Below are 21,150 nucleotides of genomic sequence, written 5' to 3'. Positions count from 1 at the left end.
CCCTGTGAGAACAATCTTCATGATCAAGAGATCTCATATGCAAAATAAGTATGAGTTGGGATAGGGCTGGGGAGGGTGGCTGCTCGGGCAGCCCCTCCCCCGTCAAGTTAAGGAGATTCAACTGAGGACGCACAAGGGAACTCTCGTCTGGGGACAACAACTGCAGGGAGACCACATCTGTTCAGATGAACATGGGAGGGTGGAAGGCTGCCTAATATTGAAGCACCATCAAATATCAAACCATATGCAACAACTAGTACAAGCATTCCAGGGGGAAGGTCTGCAGAAGACGGATTTGCATACGGTGATGTCATCCTAGCAGTGGACCAAAGTTGGCTGGAACTCTCATCTGCATATGAAAAGAGAAAAGGGGCATGCAGGGCATGGCGGCCTTTTGCGGTGCTTGGATGACCCCTAGTTCGCATTAAACACCCCCACCCTCCTTTGGTGTGGGGCTCATGTTGGCCATGCCCCATCCCCTGAAGCATTCAAGCTGATTTCTTGCAGCAGCTGGGCACTGTAACAGCTCCAGAGCTGTTCTGTAAGGCAAGTAAAAGGGTGTGGGCCCTGCAGCACCACCTGTAGTTCGCATTGTGCGTTGGAAGGCACAAAGTAAGCAGACGGGAGGAGAAGTCAGGATAGTGCGCAAGGGCATCCTTTTCTCTTAGTCCGTAGAGGATGCTGGGGTCACATTAAGAACCATGGGGTATAGACGGGATCCGCAAGAGACATGGGCACTTTAAGACTTTCAAAGGGTGTGAACTGGCTCCTCCCTCTATTCCCCTCCTCCAGACTCCAGTTATAGGAACTGTGCCCAGGGAGACGGACATTTCGAGGAAAGGATTTATTGTTAAACTAAGGTGAGCATCTTACCAGCTCACACCTTAAGCATGCCGCAGAACGTGGCATTCAACAGAACACAAGCCAACGGCATGAACAATTGCAGCAAAAAGCTGACCAGAACCATAACACAACATGTGTATAACCACAAGTAATAACTGCAGACACAGTATGGACTGGGACGGGTGCCCAGCATCCTCTACGGACTAAGAGAAAAGGATTTACCGGTAGGTATTAAAATCCTATTTTCTCATACGACCTAGAGGATGCTGGGGTCACATTAAGAACCATGGGGTTATACCAAAGCTCTTGAACGGGTGGGAGAGTGCGTACGACTCTGCAGCACCGAATGACCCAACTTGAGGTTATCATCAGCCAAGGTATCAAACTTGTAAAACTTAGCAAAAGTGTTTACTAAATAGCTGCTCGGCAAAGTTGCAATGCCGAGACTCCCCGACCAGCTGCCCAGGATGAACCCACCTTTCTAGTAGAATGGGTCTTCACCTAATTCAGTAACGGCAATCCTGCCGTGGAATGAGCATGCTGAATCTTACCACAGATCCAGCGCATAATGGTCTACATGGATGCAGGACACCCAATCCTGTTGGGAGCATACAGGACAAACAGAGCCTCTGTTTTCCTAATCTGAACCGTTCTGGTGACATAAATTTTCAAAGTTCTGACCACAGCCAGAGACTTTGACTCAACGAAGGTGTCAGTGGCCAAAGGCACCATGTGGAAAGATGAACCACCTTCGGCAGAAATTGTTGACGTGTCCTCAATTCTGCTCTATCTTCATGAAAGATCAAATAAAGGCTCTTGTGATACTGCATGGTTTGTACTGTTTTCCATGTGCTCCCAGATCTTTCAAGCAAGTAGCATGGTCAAGAAAGTTCTGTTTGAAAAGTAACAACATTTACTGTCATTGTTATAGAATTTGGGAGAAAAAACAAGAAGAAATCTGCACTGTTGACGCACTGGACAGAATGAATGAATCATAAAATATAACCTTTATTAAGTATGTATTAAAATTGGATAAATATTAATATTATTATCCCAAACTGCAGTGAAACATAAAGGTTAAAATCACAGAACTAACATACATGTGCATAAGAAGAATAAAGAGATGTGAAAAAAAGGTTTAAAAAGCGTGTCCGTGTGTGATTATTTTTGAAGGCACAACCCTGGCGGGGTTGTTTATATAGATATATATGTTGCTAATAATCACTTTCTAGCGTAATGTTATTAAATAGCTGTTAGTATCTATGTCGTCAGGTACCACTGGGTCGTATCCTATATACTCCCTTCACTCAATAGGGGTTACCTCCCGGGAAGCCATCCCCATTGGCGAATTTGTGGGGGTGATTGAGTATAACCGGTAAGCTAACCTCCAATTTGTGGGGTGCTTAGGTAGATGGGGATCACTTATTTCTCTGTGTCCCCTAAGACTATATTCCTAAATTCAATACCATAGCTTTCTATATCGGATAAGGAATCACTTGATAGGGAAATCTCTATGCATCATGGAAAGATCATATTTATTAATATCCAAACTAAAAAAATGATGAATAGCTTTAATTTAGCTGTTTAGATATAGTTAATTGGCGAGATATACCAACAGGTGCGGTTGCCTTAAGGAATATGGCAATTCTAATATAAATAGCAGCCCTCCTTCATATAATCAGCCAGATCTTATTAAATCTGGTCCAGATATAGCCGTTCAGATATACTTAATTGACAACATATATCAATCGGTGGGGTTGCCTTAAGGAATATAGCAATTCCAATTCTCATATAAATAGCAACCTTCCTTCATATATTCAGCCAGATCTTATTTAATCTGATCTAGGCGTAGGCAATAATGCTTTCCTTAGAGGTATAGCCACCTCAATTCTTATTAGGAAGCAAAGTGTCTGTCATAATGGTTTATCCAATTCATCTAAGAAATAATATATTCCATGTGTCAGAGATTCATTACTCTCTATTTACACTGTTAAAGAGTTAATTCTTATTATGTTACAGTGTAATGAAATTATCATATAGGGAGATGTGGCAATTCCATGTGCTATATATATAATAACCCTTAGTGGTCCAGATTCCACAATGAGGAATTTTCTTATAAACCGCTGAAACACACAGCTATTTGACTGACTTCCAAATATATCTATCTCACTTTGTAACAGTCTTATGATAGAGAAACCGTTACATATTCGGTCACTTAGTTATCTAAAGGTAAACAGACTCAGTGTGAGGGTAATATAATATATCAAATGCGCTGTCAATAATCGTGGTAACTGGTGTAATAATGTGGTATATTGAGTATGCTAGTAAGGCATATAACTGCTCTCCAGCCTTTAAGTGTTACCAATCAATTTGTTACACTGTAAAGGATTTATGGTGTCCTGTTAGGACATGCAGCTGCTAGGCTGACTCAAAGATTTATCCATTTGTAACAATTATGTAACAGTTATATACATGTTACTGGTATTACATATAAATAGTATGACACAGGCCAGCAGTCCCATGTGTCTAGATTCCACAATAGGAGATTTTCTTTGTCTTATAAACTGCTGGAACACACAGCTGCTAGACTGACTTCAAATATATATACCGGTATTACTTTGTAACAGTCTTATAGTAAAGAGACTGTTACACACTGTCATTTAGTTATCTCAAGGTTAGCAGATTCTGTATTACTTTGTAACAGTCTTATAGTAAAGAGACTGTTACACACTGTCATTTAGTTATCTCAAGGTTAGCAGATTCTGTGTGAGGATAGTGTTCTGTTAGAACATGCAGCTGCTAGGCTGACTCATAGAAAATGTATCCATTTGTAACAAATGACACATACAGCATTAAATTAATATCTATAGCAGCCCATGTGACATCTCTACTCTTATCATAATTGTCTGGTTATTGCCAATCTGGACAGCAGGAGTGATATATATTCACTAGTCCCAATATCCCATCATATAAATATACCCACACTGATATACATTCTTATCAAGAGTTATTAGTAGCTATCTGTATGCACTTTAGACATTGTAATTGCTAAGTGACATCATATCTAGTGTATTCCTTTCTTATAGCTCAGCTTCTATTCCCTATTAGTGGAGACTAACAGCTAACATCATAATCATATATTTTTGTTTTATAACATTTCACATGAGTCAAATACACGCGGACACGCCGTGCCCTACACGCGTGTTTCACTGCATCTATGGCAACTTACATTAAAGCTAACAAGAAAGCACACTCGTTCTGTCTTTAAACTGATAAAAGAAACCCCAATAATATGGGGCATGCAAAAATTTAGATAAAACTCAGTTTTGCTCCTCTCCACGGAAATCTTTAGTAAAAGGCGAAAGATTTGTTCGTTCTGAAGAGAAACCAGAGCATGACCAAGATTCCACCTGTCGCCTGAGTGCCATGCCAGCAGTCCTCATTCAGCTCAAAGTGAGCACCCAATATGAAAGAAAGAAAGCAGATTTCTCACCAGGCTTCCCCTTGCTATAAGCATGGTTTGTACTCTTTTCCATGTGCTCCCAGATCTTTCAAGCAATTAGTATGGTCAAGAAAGTTCTGCTTGAAAAGAAACAGACATTTACTGTCATTGTTATACAAATAAACTTACATTAAAGCCAACAAGAAAGCTCACTCGTTCTGTCTTTAAACTGATAAAAGAAACCCCAATAATATGGGGCATGCAAAAATTGAGATAAAACTCAGTTTTGCTCCTCTCCACGGATAATCTTTAATAAAAGGCGAAAGATTTGTTCATTCTGAAGAGAAACCAGAGCATGACCAAGATTCCACCTGTCGCCTGAGTGCCATGCCAGCAGTCCTCATTCAGATCAAAGTGAGCGCCCAATTTGAAAGAAAGCAGATTTCTCACCTGGCTTCTCCTTGCTATAAGCATGGTTTGTACTGTATTCCATGTGCTCCCAGATCTTTCAAGCAAGTAGCATGGTCAAGAAAGTTCTGTTTGAAAAGAAACAAACATTTACTGTAATTTCTATGCAAATGAGCTTTCATTAAAGCACACTCATTCTATCTTTAAACCGATAAAAGAAACCCCAAAAAGATGGGGCATGCAAAAATTGAGGTAAAACTCAGTTTTGCTCCTCTCCACGGAAATCTTTAGTAAAAGGCGAAAGATTTGTTCGTTCTGAAGAGAAACCAGAGCATGACCAAGATTTTCATCTGAAAATATGTGTTCTCCCTGCAGTTGTTGTCCCCAGATGAGAGTTCCCTTGTGCTGCCTCAGTTGAATCTCCTTTACTTGACAGAGATGTGCCTGAGCAGCGGCCCTCCCCAGCCCTATCCCAAATCATACTTATTTTGCATAGGAGATACCATGGTCATGAAGATTGTTCTCCCAGGGTGAGGTTCATTCATTGCATTCTGGGTATGCTGACCCCTGTGATTTCCCCAAATGTGGGAAACTCGACTGCATTATTTGTGGTAGTGGGGGACTGTGTTTGTGCTTTCCTCTGGTCAGCTCTGGTAAAAGTCAGATTTCTTTGTCTCAGATCTTCCTCTAGCCTTGTTCTTCTTTCGAGAGTTCCCTTGTGCTGCCTCAGTTGGATCTCCTTCACTTGAGAGGGGGTGCCCGAGCAGCAATCCTCCACAGCTCTAGCCCAACTCCTACTTACCTGCCAGGTGAGATACTATGATCTTCACTGTTAGGGCAATCAGGATGTGGAATTCCCTGCCAGGGAAGGTGGTAATGGCGGACTCTGTAATTGGATTTAAAAAAGGAATGGATACATTTCTGAATGAAAAAGCTATCCAAGGTTATAATACTTAAAATATCAACATGGTTAATCCGGGGGTAACATGAGTTATAGTAGCTAACTAGTCATAAAACATTATTCAGCAAGTATGTAGAATCATCACAACTTAAAACAGGTTGAACACGATGGGCAATTTGCCTCTATTCAACCTCAAAAACTATGTTACTATATGTTACTATATTACTATGTTACTGTAGTATACAGAAAACCAAAATGCAATGAACAGTGATAGTGAGCACTGATGAGGATACTAGAACTGACACTGAGCAGCAAGATGCAGCACTGGACTATTAGTAATGTACTGTAGTATGCTGAGCACCACAATGCAGCACAAGACAATGAGCAGTGATACTGAGCACTGATGAGGATACTACTGAGAACTGACACTGAGCAGGAGAGACACACTACTAGTATTACTGAGCAGCAATAAGTAACCACTGATACTGAGCACTGCTATTGAGATTTCCACTGAGAGAACATAGCCACGTCCATTCCGCTCTCTCTTCAATGCACAAGTAAAAATGGCGGCAACGCGCAGCTCTTTATATGGAATCCGAATCTCGCGAGAATCCGACAGCGGGATGATGACATTTTCCCTTGTTCAGGTTTTCCGAGTCAGGCGGGAACAACCGAGCCTGCCTCGGACCAGTGTAAACCACGTGGAGTTCGTGGGGAATTCGGTTCTCGGAGAACCGAACCCGCTCCTCTCTACCTTATACCCATCAATTTTTTTATTTTCAATCTAAGCCCCTGCAGTTTTCTGTAAGCATCTGCTTCGCTATGATGATCAACAAGTCACAAGGGCAAACACTCAGGGCTTGAGGCGTAGATCTTAGGACCAGCTGCTACAAGCATGGCAGAGGTGTCACTATTACTGGTGACACCCAGAGAGGTGGCGAGGGAGATTGTAATGCAGTACGCGCAGATAAGCAGCGCAATGGTAAAAAGGAGGCATGGTTTCATAGGTAGGGACGTGGCCTGGTGGCCTGAATCTACATTTTGTTGCTCCGGGTGTCCCGGGGGTTGGGGGCTGCACCCGGGGACTAGTGTGTGAGCGGTGCTGGCTCCTGCACAGTGAAAAGGCATGGCCACCCAGCATGACGCCTCCCTTCTTGACCATGCTGTAATTGCAGTCGCACTGCAGTTCAGCGTGATCATAAAAAATGGTGTAGCCTCCTGCTGGTGCAGACTGTATGTGCGCGCAGGAAGCCGCCACCATTTTTGTGATCACAGCGGCTGAATGTGATGTCATACAGCCGCTGTGACCACGCCCCCTGTGTCTCCTCCGTTGCAGACCCCATTTTGAAGCATTGCCCCTGCACCGCTCCATCCCTGACTTGGAAATGGAGTGTTGCTGACCCACCTATCCCCCCCCCCCCCGCCCCGATTGACAGGCAGAGGCGATCGCATTCTCTGCAGGGTGCCGCAGAAAATGCAGGCACATGCGTATGCTCTTAGCAATTTTTGCAGTTGGATCGCTTATTGTGATTGCAATCCAACCTGAATCAGGCCCTATTACCTATCACAATGCGCTGCGGGCAGTACAAAATTGGGTTAATATAGGAGAAAAACCCCCAGACCTGTGCTCCTTAACTGTACCTGGTGACTAGTGGAGCGGCTGCCCAGTAATCAGTGTCCACGCCAGTGCGCACATGGTCCACCCCCTACGGCCACGCTCCCCTTCAACAGCGGCCTCGTGATCCGGAAGGGTGGTGTGTGTGTGACTGACCTTAGGATGAAACCGGAGCCTCCGCTGCAGTGACCCAGCAACCAGGGCACGGGAGTATACAGCGCCGCTGGGAGTGATGAAGCTGCAGTAAAGATGTCTATTAGACCTAGCCTGCTGCAGCCCTTGTAGATTCTCATAAAACAAGTTCTTCTTTTCTTGTCAAAATTTATAGCTAAGAATAGGCTGCCTGAGGCAGGCCCCTGTTAAGTGGCCTGCTACTGAAGGCACCAACTACACACTGAGCTCCCTGTTCATGGAAGCGGGGTTATAGAGGAGAATGCACTGAGCATCTTGGGAACAGTCAAAAGCTTTGAGCCGGTTGGTGCCTCAGATCAAGATCCTACTCTACACCCCAATGTGAATCCTTGTGGAGTCCAGTGTACCCCACAGAAGAAATTAATGTGTCACACCCATTGGCAGCAACCTTAGAATAGCTGCTGACGGGCACAATTGAGAATGGAAGGGGGGGGGGGGGGACATTTGAATCCAGCACATAAATGCAATTCAAATATGTAATTTGTACCTTCCTATTTTAAAATATAATGGATGAACCTCACCCTGTGAGAACAATCTTCATGATCAAGAAATCTCATATGCAAAATAAGTATGAGTTGGGATAGGGCTGGGGAGGGTGTCTGCTCTGGCAGCCCCTCCCCCGTCAAGTTAAGGAGATTCAACTGAGGAAGCACAAGGGAACTCTCGTCTGGGGACAACAACTGCAGGGAGACCACATCTTTTCAGATGAACATGGGAGGGCGGAAGGCTGCCTAATACTGAAGCACCATCAAATATCAAACCATATGCAACATCTAGTACAAGCATTCCTGGGGGAAGGTCTGCAGCAGACGGATTTGCATACAGTGATGTTATCCAAGCAGTGGGCCAAAGTTGGCTGGAACCCTCATCTGCATATGAAAAGAGAAAAGGGGCGTGCAGGGCATGGCGGCCTTTTGCAGTGCTTGGATGACCCCTAGTTCTCATTAAACACCCCCACCCTCCTTTGGTGTGGGGCTCATGTTGGCCATGCCCCATCCCCTGAAGCATTCAAGCTGATTTCTTGCAGCAGCTGGGCACTGTAACAGCTCCAGAGCTGTTCTGTAAGGCAAGTAAAAGGGTGTGGGCCCTGCAGCACCACCTGTAGTTCGCATTGTGTGTTGGAAGGCACAAAGTAAGCAGACGGGAGGAGAAGTCAGGATAGTGCGCAAGGGCATCCTTTTCTCTTAGTCCGTAGAGGATGCTGGGGTCACATTAAGAACCATGGGGTATAGACGGGATCCGCAAGAGACATGGGCACTTTAAGACTATCAAAGGGTGTGAACTGGCTCCTCCCTCTATGCCCCTCCTCCAGACTCCAGTTATAGGAACTGTGCCCAGGGAGACGGACATTTCGAGGAAAGGATTTATTGTTAAACTAAGGTGAGCATCTTACCAGCTCACACCTTAAGCATGCCGCAGAATGTGGCATTCAACAGAACACAAGCCAACGGCATGAACAATTGCAGCAAAAAGCTGACCAGAACCATAACACAACATGTGTATAACCACAAGTAATAACTGCAGACACAGTATGGACTGGGACGGGTGCCCAGCATCCTCTACAGACTAAGAGAAAAGGATTTACCGGTAGGTATTAAAATCCTATTTTCTCATACGACCTAGAGGATGCTGGGGTCACATTAAGAACCATGGGGTTATACCAAAGCTCTTGAACGGGTGGAAGAGTGCGTACGACTCTGCAGCACCGAATGACCCAACTTGAGGTTATCATCGGCAGGGATGCAGTGGCGTTAATGTTTCCTGGTGTCAACCTGTATTATTTCAGTAGATATTGAAATGAGGATGCATCTTGCTGCCTTTCCAATGAAGCAAGTTTAATTTAGTAATAGGTGAAAAACCATCCCTACAAAGATGTTAATCAGATACTTGGCTTTGTGGACACTTTTCAGAGAACAAATTTGTTAGCATAAAAATAAAGCCAGAAAATGAAGAGCTGTTTAATCACTCAATTGGATTTTTTTGCCAGCATATTTCTTTTTCTCTGCAAACCACTGCTAAATTGTGCTTCCTAGCTGTTTTTATAAAATCACTGAATCAAATCTAACTCTGATTACATCAGAGAAGGCCAGGTACCCTACACCATAACAGGGGTTTTTGAAATTTTGACTTGTCTACTTAAAGATCACCAAAATCTGATAACAAGGTCAATTACATCCCTGGGTGGGATTGAACCACCAACCCTTTGGTTAATAACCAATCACACTAACCGATTGCACCACAGAGACACTTTGCAAAAGTCCATACTGACAAAGGCTAATAAGCATTCATCTAGAACGTTTCCTAGAAAAACTTTAAAAAGTCAATAATCTGGAGAGTTTTTGTAAGATGTTTCTTCCATCAACCAACGAAGAAACACATTGGTACTTTCCCATGATGAGTGAGTGCTTCAGGATCTCTTGCACTTACATGTGCAGCAGAGTACTGTAATGAAAGCATGCTGGGTTCATAACCCAGAGGTAGGCAGATTGAAACTATCCTCTGCTATATGCATTTTTTTTTGTTAATTAAAGTAATCCAAAACTGGGATTGATATTTTTTCTCTTTTATTTTTACTTAAAGTACAATAACTTTTACCATTTTAATATGTTTTAATAGTATATTGACAGTATTGTTTTCTTTCAAAAATCCACTTAATTTTCTTTACCCTATTATTAAAATGGTAATTGACAAAAACAAACTACATTGTCACCAGAAGAGCAATACAAAATGTACAAGTGATATATTAAAATCATCTTTCCAGCTTGAATTTCAATGATGCATTGGGGCAACGATTTTGTGAGAAACATCTTCACCCTTAAATAAAGATTTTCTTAATTCCTTACCTGTGTGCTAATTAGATATCACCTTGTTTTCACATTAAACAGACTTCCACATGAGAAAGCAGCAAGGATGCAGTAGCGTTAATGTTTCCTGGTGTCAACCTGTATTATTTCAGTAGATATTGAAATGAGGATGCATCTTGCTGCCTTTCCAATGAAGCAAGTTTAATTTAGTAATAGGTGAAAAACCATCCCTACAAATATGTTAATCAGATACTTGGCTTTGTGGACTCTTTTCAGAGAACAAATTAGTTAGCATAAAAATAAAGCCAGAAAATGAAGAGCTGTTTAATCACTCAATTGGATTTTTCTGCCAGCATATTTCTTTTTCTCTGCAACCCACTGCTAAATTGTGCTTCCTAGCTGTTTTTATAAAATCACTGAATCAAATCTAACTCTGATTACATCAGAGAAGGCCAGGTACCCTACACCATAACAGGGGGTTTGAAATTTTGACTTGTCTACTTAAAGATCACCAAAATCTGATAACAAGGTCAATTAAGTCCCTGGGTGGGATTGAACCACCAACCTTTTGGTTAATAGCCTTACACACTAACTGATTGCGCCACAGCGACACTTTGCAAAAGTATATACTGACAAAGGCTAATAAGCATTCATCTAGAACGATTCCTAGAAACATTTTAAAAAGTCAATAATGTGGAGAGTTTTTGTAAGATGTTTCTTCCATCAACCAATGAAGAAACACATTGGTACTTTCCCATGATGAGTGAGTGCTTCAGGATCTCTTGCACTTACATGTGCAGCAGAGTACTGTAATGGAAGCATGCTGGGTCCATAACCCAGAGGTAGGCAGATTGAAACTATCCTCTGCTATATGCATTTTTTTTGTTAATTAAAGTAATCCAAAACTGGGATTGATATTTTTGCTCTTTTATTTTTACTTAAAGTACAATAACTTTTACCATTTTAATTTGTTTTAATAGTATATTGACAGTATTGTTTTCTTTCAAAAATCCAATTAATTTTCTTTACCCGATTATTAAAATGGTAATTGACAAAAACAAACTACATTGTCACCAGAAGAGCAATACAAAATGTACAAGTGATATATTAAAATCATCTTTCCAGCTTGAATTTCAATGATGCATTGGGGCAACGATTTTGTGAGAAACATCTTCACCCTTAAATAAAGATTTTCTTAATTCCTTACCTGTGTGCTAATTAGATATCACCTTGTTTTCACATTAAACAGACTTCCACATGAGAAAACAGCAAAGATGCAGTGGCGTTAATGTTTCCTGGTGTCAACCTGTATTATTTCCGTAGATATTGAAATGAGGATGCATCTTGCTGCCTTTCCAATGAAGCAAGTTTAATTTAGTAATAGGTGAAAAACCATCCCTACAAAGATGTTAATCAGATACTTGGCTTTGTGGACACTTTTCAGAGTACAAATTTGTTATCATAAAAATAAAGCCAGAAAATGAAGAGCTGTTTAATCACTCAATTGGATTTTTCTGCCAGCATTTTTCTTTTTCTCTGCAACCCACTGCTAAATTGTGCTTCCTAGCTGATTTTTTATAAAATCACTTAATCAAATCTAACTCTGATTACATCAGAGAAGGCCAGGTACCCTACACCATAAGAGGGGGTTTGCAATTTTGACTTGTCTACTTAAATATCACCAAAATCTGATCACAAGGTCAATTACGTCCCTGGGTGGGATTGAACCACCAACGTTTTGATTAATAGCTGAACACACTAACCGATTGCGCCACAGAGACACTTTGCAAAAAGTCCATACTGACAAAGACTAATAAGCATTCATTAGAACGTTTCCTAGAAAAACTTTAAAAAGTCAATAATCTGGAGAGTTTTTGTAAGATGTTTCTTCCAGCAACCAATGAAGAAACACATTGGTACTTTTGCATGATGAGTGAGTGCTTCAGGATCTCTTGCACTTACATGTGCAGCAGAGTACTGCAATGGAAGCATGCTGGGCCCATAACCCAGAGGTAAGCAGATTGAAACTATCCTTTGCTATATGCATTTTTTTTTTGTTCATTAAAGTAATCCAAAACTGGGATTGATATTTTAGCTTTTATTTTTACTTAAAGTACAATAACTTTTACCATTTTAATTTGTTTTAATAGTATATTGACAGTATTGTTTTCTTTCAAAAATCCACTTAATTTTCTTTACCCTATTATTAAAATGGTAATTGACAAAAACAAACTACATTGTCACCAGAAGAGCAATACAAAATGTACAAGTGATATATTAAAATCATCTTTCCAGCTTGAATTTCAATGATGCATTGGGGCAACGATTTTGTGAGAAACATCTTCACCCTTAAATAAAGATTTTCTTAATTCCTTACCTGTGTGCTAATTAGATATCACCTTGTTTTCACATTAAACAGACTTCCACATGAGAAAACAGCAAAGATGCAGTGGCGTTAATGTTTCCTGGTGTCAACCTGTATTATTTCCGTAGATATTGAAATGAGGATGCATCTTGCTGCCTTTCCAATGAAGCAAGTTTAATTTAGTAATAGGTGAAAAAACATCCCTACAAAGATGTTAATCAGATACTTGGCTTTGTGGACACTTTTCAGAGAACAAATTTGTTATCATAAAAATAAAGCCAGAAAATGAAGAGCTGTTTAATCACTCAATTGGATTTTTCTGCCAGCATTTTTCTTTTTCTCTGCAACCCACTGCTAAATTGTGCTTCCTAGCTGTTTTTTTATAAAATCACTTAATCAAATCTGATTACATCAGAGAAGGCCAGGTACCCTACACCATAAGAGGGGGTTTGCAATTTTGACTTGTCTACTTAAATATCACCAAAATCTGATTACAAGGTCAATTACGTCCCTGGGTGGGATTGAACCACCAACCTTTTGAGTAATAGCTGAACACACTAACCGATTGCGCCACAGAGACACTTTGCGAAAAGTACATACTGACAAAGATTAATAAGCATTCATCTAGAACGTTTCCTAGAAAAACTTTAAAAAGTCAATAATCTGGAGAGTTTTTGTAAGATGTTTCTTCCAGCAACCAATGAAGAAACACATTGGTACTTTCGCATGATGAGTGAGTGCTTCAGGATCTCTTGCACTTACATGTGCAGCAGAGTACTGCAATGGAAGCATGCTGGGCCCATAACCCAGAGGTAGGCAGATTGAAACTATCCTTTGCTATATGCATTTTTTTTTTGTTCATTAAAGTAATCCAAAACTGGGGTTGATATTTTAGCTTTTATTTTTACTTAAAGTACAATAACTTTTACCATTTTAATTTGTTTTAGTCCAAATGGCATATCAGCAGTCAGCACTAACTGGTGACATGCCATTTGTACAAGTAAGCCATGTGTGACTAATATATAAACATACTTTATTAAATAACACCTCAAACTATCATACCCAGGATTCAAACCTATAACCTGTTGAATTCTAATCAAACACCCTACCCATGGAGCTACTTGATCCTGCATCTTTTCTAACCTCCAAAAACAGATTCAGTTGCATTTTCCAGCGTGTTTTGTTTGCGCCTTTGCAAATGTCTTACATCGACAAACTTATTTAGTACTATTTTGCAAATAGGGTTACATTGTCGCAACATTGTGTTCCCTAATTGCTTGATTTTTTAAATGCAACAATGCAGACACCTGATAATTGCTCTGTGGAGTCTTATTTTGTGTTTTGTGTTTAGTCTTTAGATCTGAATTTGAATGTACTAGTGAACTAACTTAATTTCCTACTTCTAAATTCATTCCTAAATTCACTACTTACATGAATCCTGTAGTTGGGCATTTTGGGACTTCGATTGTGGGCATTGTTTTGTGTCCAGACCAGCAGCAGGTGGTGTGCATTTGCTGGAAAGGCATCGAAGACCTCCGATATGCTGCATCTCCTGATGTGTGTCTCCCTCAAGTGGCTGTCAGCAAATGCCTGCTAGACACCCCATTCCAAGCTGATTGTGACATCATGGAACATGCATCATAGAACAGGCATGCTAAAACATGGGTCTTCAACCTGCGACCCTCCAGCTGCTGTGGAACTACACATCCCAGCATGCCCTGCCTCAGTTTTAGCATACCTTAATAGCAAAACTGTGGCAGGGCATGCTGGGATGTGTAGTTTCACAGCAGCTGGAGGGCCACAGGATGAAGACCCATGTGCTAGAGCCGTTGAAAAACGGATAGTGTTCCCAAGCCTTCCATCCTGGAATATCTTTGGTCTTTCGCCAATGAAGAAAGCAATCCCTCCCTCCAGCAGACCCTTCAACCACAATACAAGATCACAGCCAAAAGGCCGAGAAGCAACTACACTTGAGCTTAACAAAAATGGCTAAAACTTAGTGGAGGAAAGTGCAGTGCACCAAAACATAAGCTGACACAATCATGGAGAATGCGCCAGCATATATGCTCTTCTATCTATATTTTGCAAACATGCTCTTGTCCCCTCCAGCTGCTCTATGTAGATTTAACGTCTGGCAAGGTGCATAACCCACTGACAAGCAGGCACACTCCTGCATGAGTTTTCACTCTCACTAGCTGGATGATACACAATCATTTGCATGTGCTCCACCTCCGACACACCACCCACCCAACCACCCAGTCACCAGAGCCACCCACAAACCAACTGGCTCCGTGATTTAATTTGCACAGTGTAGTCATCCAGGCAGCATGTCCTTCTCAATGGAAGGATCTCTGGTTCCATGGAATCTTCCGCATTGGAATGCTGCGGAACAAAAAGGATTTAAATATTCAGCTTGCTAGCATTCAATGTACCTGCGGCTTGGCTCTAGCACATGGGTCTTCATCCTGTGGCCCTCCAGCTGCTGTGAAACTACACATCCCAGCATGCCCTGCCACAGTTTTGCTATAAGGTATGCTAAAACTGAGGCAGGGCATGCTGGGATGTGTAGTTCCACAGCAGCTGGAGGGTCGCAGGTTGAAGACCCATGTTTTAGCATGCCTGTTCTATGATGCATGTTCCGTGATGTCACAATCAGCTTGGAATGGGGTGTCTAGCAGGCATTTGCTGACAGCCACTTGAGGGAGACACACATCAGGAGATGCAGCATATCGGAGGTCTTCGATGCCTTTCCAGCAAATGCACACCACCTGCTGCTGGTCTGGACACAAAACAATGCCCACAATCGAAGTCCCAAAATGCCCAACTACAGGATTCATGTAAGTAGTGAATTTAGGAATGAATTTAGAAGTAGGAAATTAAGTTAGTTCACAAGTACATTCAAATTCAGATCTAAAGTCTAGGTAGGCCTCACGTCCTGGCAGCCGCCAGCATTTAAAAATGCCTTGATTAGAGGTACGGAATTAAATGTAGATAAGAAGTAGACACAAAATAAGACTCCGCAGAGCAGTTATCAGGTGTTTTTATCAATTGTTGCATTTAAAAAATCAAGCAATTAGGGAACACAATGTTGCAACAATGTAACCCTATTTGCAAAATAGTACTAAATAAGTTTGTCGATGTAAGACATTTGCAAAGGCGCATCCAAAACACGCTGGAAAATGCTACTGAATCTGTTTTTGGAGGCTAGAATAGGAAATGTGCATCGGTCCTACAAGTACTGAAAGCTCTTCTCCCATCTCCCTTTTCTGAAAAGCCATTTAATATATGGTTCCCAGATAGGGGACATATCAGATATTGCCTTTCAAAAGCAGCAAATATCATACCACTTCTATTGCCATCAAAGATAAACATTGATTGTTTTCAGATATTGGATTGAAAAAGCAGTCTTTATTGACATAAAGAAGCAAAAAAACATACATAAACATTACACACATAAGTACTGTGTTGCAGCACAGCCAAAACACAATACAAATGCTGTCGGTATAGTACAGTTCAAGAACTACAGCACAGGTCAGCCTACACTATAAATCATGAACTGCACTATACATTTAAACAATACAATAGTTAATAAGGCTATGGGTGTGGAGTGTAAGAGGGTGACGGAATCACAAGCCCAAAGCTTTATTGAAAGACAGACACATATAAAGGGAGGATTAATAAATACAAAGATACCCTTTACTATAGAATGTAGTCCAATCCGGTCTTTCAACTCTTCCACAACTGAAAAACGGATAGTGTTCCCAAGCCTTCCATCCTGGAATATCTTCAGTCTCTCGCCAATGAAGAAAACAATCCCTCCAGCAGACTCTTCAACCACAATACAATATCACAGCCAAAAGAGCGAGAAGCAACTACACTTGCGTTTAAACAAAATGGCTAAAACTTAGTGAAAGTGCAGTGCACCAAAACATAAGCTGACACAATCATGGAGAATGCGCCAGCATATATGCTCTTCTGTCTATATTTTCCAAACCTGCTCTTGTCCCCTCCAGTTGCTCCATGTAGATTTGACGTCTGGCAAGGTGCATAACTCACTGACAAGCAGGCACACTCCTGCATGAGTTTTCTCTCTCACTAGCTGGATGATACACATTCATTTGCATGTGCTCCACCTCCGACACACCGCCCACCCAACCACCCAGTCACCAGAGCCACCCACAAGCCAACTGGCTCCGTGATTTAATTTGCACAGTGCAGTCATCCAGGCAGCATGTCCTTCTCAATGGAATAATCTCTGGTTCCATGGAATCTTCCGCATTGGAATGCTGCGGAACAAAAAGGATTTAAACATTCAGCTTGCTAGCATTCAATGTACCTGCGGTTTGGTTCTAGCACATGGGTCTTCATCCTGTTGCCCTCCAGCTGCTGTGAAACTACACATCCCAGCATGCCCTGCTACAGTTTTGCTTTTAAGGTATGCTAAAACTGAGGCAGGGCATGCTGGGATATGTAGTTCCACAGCAGCTGGAGGGTCGCAGGTTGAAGACCCATGTTCTAGCATGCCTGTTCTATGATGCATGTTCCGTGATGTCACAATCAGCTTGGAATGGGGTGTCTAGCATGCATTTGCTGACAGCCACTTGAGGCAGACACACATCAGGAGATGCAGCATATCGGAGGTCTTCGATGCCTTTCCAGCAAATGCACACCACCAGCTGCTGGTCTGGACACAAAACAATGCCCACAATTGAAGGCTCAAAATGCCCAACTACAGGATTAATGTAAGTAGTGAATTTAGGAATGAATTTAGAAGTAGGAAATTAAGTTAGTTCACAAGTACATTCAAATTCAGATCTAAAGACTAGGTAGGCCTCACGTCCTGGCAGCACCCAGCATTTAAAAATGCCTTGATTATAGGTAGGGAATTAAATGTAGATAAGAAGTAGACACAAAAGAAGACTCCACAGAGCAATTATCAGGTGTCTTTATCAATTTTTGCATTTAAAAAATCAAGCAATTAGGGAACACAATGTTGCGACAATGTAACCCTATTTGCAAAATAGTACTAAATAAGTTTGTCGATGTAAGACATTTGCAAAGGCGCAAACAAAACACGCTGGAAAATGCAACTGAATCTGTTTTTGGAGGTTAGAATAGATGCAGGATCAAGTAGCTCAATGGGTAGGGTGTTTGATTAGAATTTAACAGGTTATAGGTTTGAATCCTGGGTATGATAGTTTGAGGTGTTATTTAATAAAGTATGTTTATATATTAGTCACACATGGCTTACTTGTACAAATGGCATGTCACCAGTTAGTGCTGACTGCTGATATGCCATTTACACAAACATGCCATGTGTGACTGTATATGCATTTAAGGAGGGCACCCCTGCAAAACCACAAACCATTGAGTGTCAAGTATACTAGATATATCTTCATATCTCATGTGCTTTCTCTGAGACCAATCTTGTTATGCCCCTTCCCCACAAGGCATGCGCCTTTTGTCCATATTGCAAAAATGGGGGGGAGGGCATATAATTCTCTGTCACAGGGCACCAAAAAGTCTAGTTATGGCTCTGGTATGCATTATGTAATCTGGCAGACCATCTCTCCAACACTGGCTGGTTGGAATAGAAATCCGGTTATCTATGTGAGCAAATGACCATCAACGATTTACTCTCAAACACTAAAAAATGGACAAAAATGGTCCCCTAAACAAATTGGTTAAATTTTGGGTTTAACCAATTTGTGTAATGACCATTTTTGACCACTTTTCTAGTGTTTGGGAGCAAATGGTTAATTGACATTTGCTCCTATACATTACCAGATTTTCATTCCATCCATCCAGACTGGATAGATAGCCTGACAGATAATTGTGTAGTGTACGCCCAGGATAACTGTTAGTCATGCTTTATTTTATGGCGGCACATAAATGGGTGGACAGATCCAGGGCAAGCACTGCCCACTCATGCATAGTTGTCAACTGATGTGAAGTTCCAGGGGGCAATCTCAGTTATAAAGAGAAGTATCTGGAAATTGTCCCTAGTTAAAAAAAAAAAATTTGATCAACTCCATTTATTTAGTATGATATCCCAGGTGATAGGATGCCGGCAGTCAGAACAACATACTTTATTAAATAACACATCTCAAACTACCATACCCAGGATTCAAACCTATAACCTGTTGAATTCTAATCAAACACCCTACCTATTGAGCTATTTGATCCTGCATAAAAATTGTGAACATTATATGAAGCTATTGGTACTTTGCAAAAAAAAAGAATCAGCATTACAACGCAGCAGATCCATGCAGTTTGCAGCCACACACTACATGTATCTGCTCAGCCACAATGCTGATTATTTCTTCACAAAGTACAAGGTGAGCTCCAAACAGAATTCTCTAGCTTAGAATTATACCTTTCTTTGCCAAACCTAGAAGTCGGGCCCCCCACCCTGGGATCCCCCAGAGGGAGGCCTGCACCGTCATGCGGCAGGCTTGTCCGTTTTGGAAGCAGGCTGATGGGCAGCCCAGGATTGCTTCAGTCTGGGCTTGGCAGGTCTGGAAACATGAGCTTGCTTTGGGTATGCCTGACCTTGGGTACGCTTTACCTGGAGGATGAAAGGGCCAAGAAAAGTACTTTTAGCCTTCTGCGTGGTAGGAGTCATACTAGGTAGGCAAGCTGTTTTAGCAGTAGCCAGATCAGCTACAATCTTATTGAGGTCTTCTCCAAAAGGAGATTCAACTGAGGCAGCACAAGGGAACTCTCATCTGGGGACAACAACTGCAGGGAGAACACATATTTTCAGATGAACATGGTAGGGCAGAAGGCTGCCTAATACTGAAGCACCCCCAAACAACAAATCAAATGCAACTTACTTGACAGAGATGTGCCTGAGCAACGGCCCTCCCCAGCCCTATCCCAAATCATACTTATTTTGCATAGGAGATACCATGGTCATGAAGATTGTTCTCCCAGGGTTAGGTTCATTCATTGCATTCTGGGTATGCTGACCCCTGTGATTTCCCCAAATGTGGGAAACTCGACTGCATTATTTGTGGTAGTGGGGGACTGTGTTTGTGCTTTCCTCTGGTCAGCTCTGGTAAAATTCAGATTTCTTTGTCTCAGATCTTCCTCTAGCCTTGTTCTTCTTTCGAGAGTTCCCTTGTGCTGCCTCAGTTGGATCTCCTTCACTTGACAGGGGGGTGCCCGAGCAGCGACCCTCCCCAGCTCTAGCCCAACTCCTACTTACCTGCCAGGTGAGATACTATGATCATGAAGTTGCTTCTCCCAGGGCAAGGCTCACCCATTGCACTCTGGGTGTGCTGCCCCTGCGATTTCCCCAAATGTGGGAAACTTGACTGCATAATTTGAGTTTTCCCTGGTCGGCTCTCATGTAATTCAGATCTCTTTGTCTCAGGTCTCTCTCCAGCCTAGTTTGCTGTCTGGTTCCACTTCTTTTTTCTTGAGCCCCTCCCTTCTATACCCTTGTGCACTATCCTGACTTCTCCTCCCGTCTGCTTACTTTGTGCCTCCCAATGCACAATGCAAACTACGGGTAGTGCTGCAGGGCCCACACCCTTTTACTTGCTTTACAGAGCAGCTCTGGAGCTGTTACAGTGCCCAGCTGCTGCAAGAAATCAGCTTGAATACTTCAGGGGCTGGGGAATGGCCAACATGAGCCCCACACTGAAGGAGGGTGGGGGTGCTTAATGCGAACTAGGGGTCATCCAAGCACCACAAAAGGCCTCCATGCCCTGCACGCTCCTTTTCTATTTTCATATGCAGACGAGGGTTGAAGCCAACTTTGACCCACTGCTTGGATGACATCACCATATTCAAATCCATCTGCTGCAGGCCATCCCCCAGGAATGCTTGCACTAGTTGTTGCATTTGGTTTGTTGTTTGGGGGTGCTTCAGTATTAGGCAGCCTTCTGCCACCCCATGTTCATCTGAAAATATGTGTTCTCCCTGCAGTTGTTGTCCCCAGATGAGAGTTCCCTTGTGCTGCCTCAGTTGAATCTCCTTTACTTGACAGAGATGTGCCTGAGCAGCGGCCCTCCCCAGCCCTATCCCAAATCATACTTATTTTGCATAGGAGATACTATTGTCATGAAGATTGTTTTCCCAGGGTGAGGTTCATTCATTGCATTCTGGGTATGCTGACCCCTGTGATTTCCCCAAATGTGGGAAACTCGACTGCATTATTTGTGGTAGTGGTGGACTGTGTTTGTGCTTTCCTCTGGTCAGCTCTGGTAAAGTCAGATTTCTTTGTCTCAGATCTTCCTCTAGCCTTGTTCTTCTTTTGAGAGTTCCCTTGTGCTGCCTCAGTTGGATCTCCTTCACTTGAAAGGTAGTGCCCGAGCAGCGACCCTCCCCAGCTCTAGCCCAACTCCTACTAACCTGCCAGGTGAGATACTATGATCATGAAGGTGCTTCTCCCAGGGCAAGGCTCACCCATTGCACTCTGGGTGTGCTGCCCCTTGCGATTTCCCCAAATGTGGGAAACTTGACTGCATAATTTGTGTTTCCCCTGGACGGCTCTCGTATAATTCAGATCTCTTTGTCTCAGGTCTCTCTCCAGCCTAGTATGCTGTCTGTTTCCACTTCTCTTTTCTTGAG

At 42.2% G+C, this 21,150-nt stretch overlaps 8 non-coding genes across 8 annotated transcripts; 5 read left to right on the top strand and 3 right to left on the bottom strand.

Annotated features, from left to right (window-relative positions):
* Nucleotides 1-4,123: 4,123 nt before the first annotated feature.
* On the bottom strand, nucleotides 4,124-4,239 carry LOC134997481 (U5 spliceosomal RNA). The gene has a single exon (XR_010199977.1). It is a non-coding gene; the product is annotated as a U5 spliceosomal RNA (small nuclear RNA).
* A 286-nt stretch (nucleotides 4,240-4,525) lies between these two features.
* Nucleotides 4,526-4,642, bottom strand: LOC134996968 (U5 spliceosomal RNA). Its single transcript, XR_010199526.1, has one exon. It is a non-coding gene; the product is annotated as a U5 spliceosomal RNA (small nuclear RNA).
* A 270-nt stretch (nucleotides 4,643-4,912) lies between these two features.
* Nucleotides 4,913-5,028, bottom strand: LOC134997476 (U5 spliceosomal RNA). The gene has a single exon (XR_010199971.1). It is a non-coding gene; the product is annotated as a U5 spliceosomal RNA (small nuclear RNA).
* A 144-nt stretch (nucleotides 5,029-5,172) lies between these two features.
* Nucleotides 5,173-5,336, top strand: LOC134997208 (U1 spliceosomal RNA). Its single transcript, XR_010199754.1, has one exon. It is a non-coding gene; the product is annotated as a U1 spliceosomal RNA (small nuclear RNA).
* Nucleotides 5,337-19,456: 14,120 nt separating this feature from the next.
* Nucleotides 19,457-19,620, top strand: LOC134997018 (U1 spliceosomal RNA). The gene has a single exon (XR_010199573.1). It is a non-coding gene; the product is annotated as a U1 spliceosomal RNA (small nuclear RNA).
* Nucleotides 19,621-19,772: 152 nt separating this feature from the next.
* Nucleotides 19,773-19,935, top strand: LOC134997340 (U1 spliceosomal RNA). Its single transcript, XR_010199872.1, has one exon. It is a non-coding gene; the product is annotated as a U1 spliceosomal RNA (small nuclear RNA).
* A 674-nt stretch (nucleotides 19,936-20,609) lies between these two features.
* On the top strand, nucleotides 20,610-20,773 carry LOC134997083 (U1 spliceosomal RNA). Its single transcript, XR_010199637.1, has one exon. It is a non-coding gene; the product is annotated as a U1 spliceosomal RNA (small nuclear RNA).
* A 150-nt stretch (nucleotides 20,774-20,923) lies between these two features.
* On the top strand, nucleotides 20,924-21,087 carry LOC134997215 (U1 spliceosomal RNA). Its single transcript, XR_010199760.1, has one exon. It is a non-coding gene; the product is annotated as a U1 spliceosomal RNA (small nuclear RNA).
* Nucleotides 21,088-21,150: the final 63 nt, after the last annotated feature.

This window comes from Pseudophryne corroboree, unplaced genomic scaffold, assembly GCF_028390025.1.
Source record: "Pseudophryne corroboree isolate aPseCor3 unplaced genomic scaffold, aPseCor3.hap2 scaffold_144, whole genome shotgun sequence".
Lineage (NCBI taxonomy): Eukaryota > Metazoa > Chordata > Amphibia > Anura > Myobatrachidae > Pseudophryne > Pseudophryne corroboree.
This window is presented reverse-complemented; position numbering and strand designations above follow the sequence as displayed.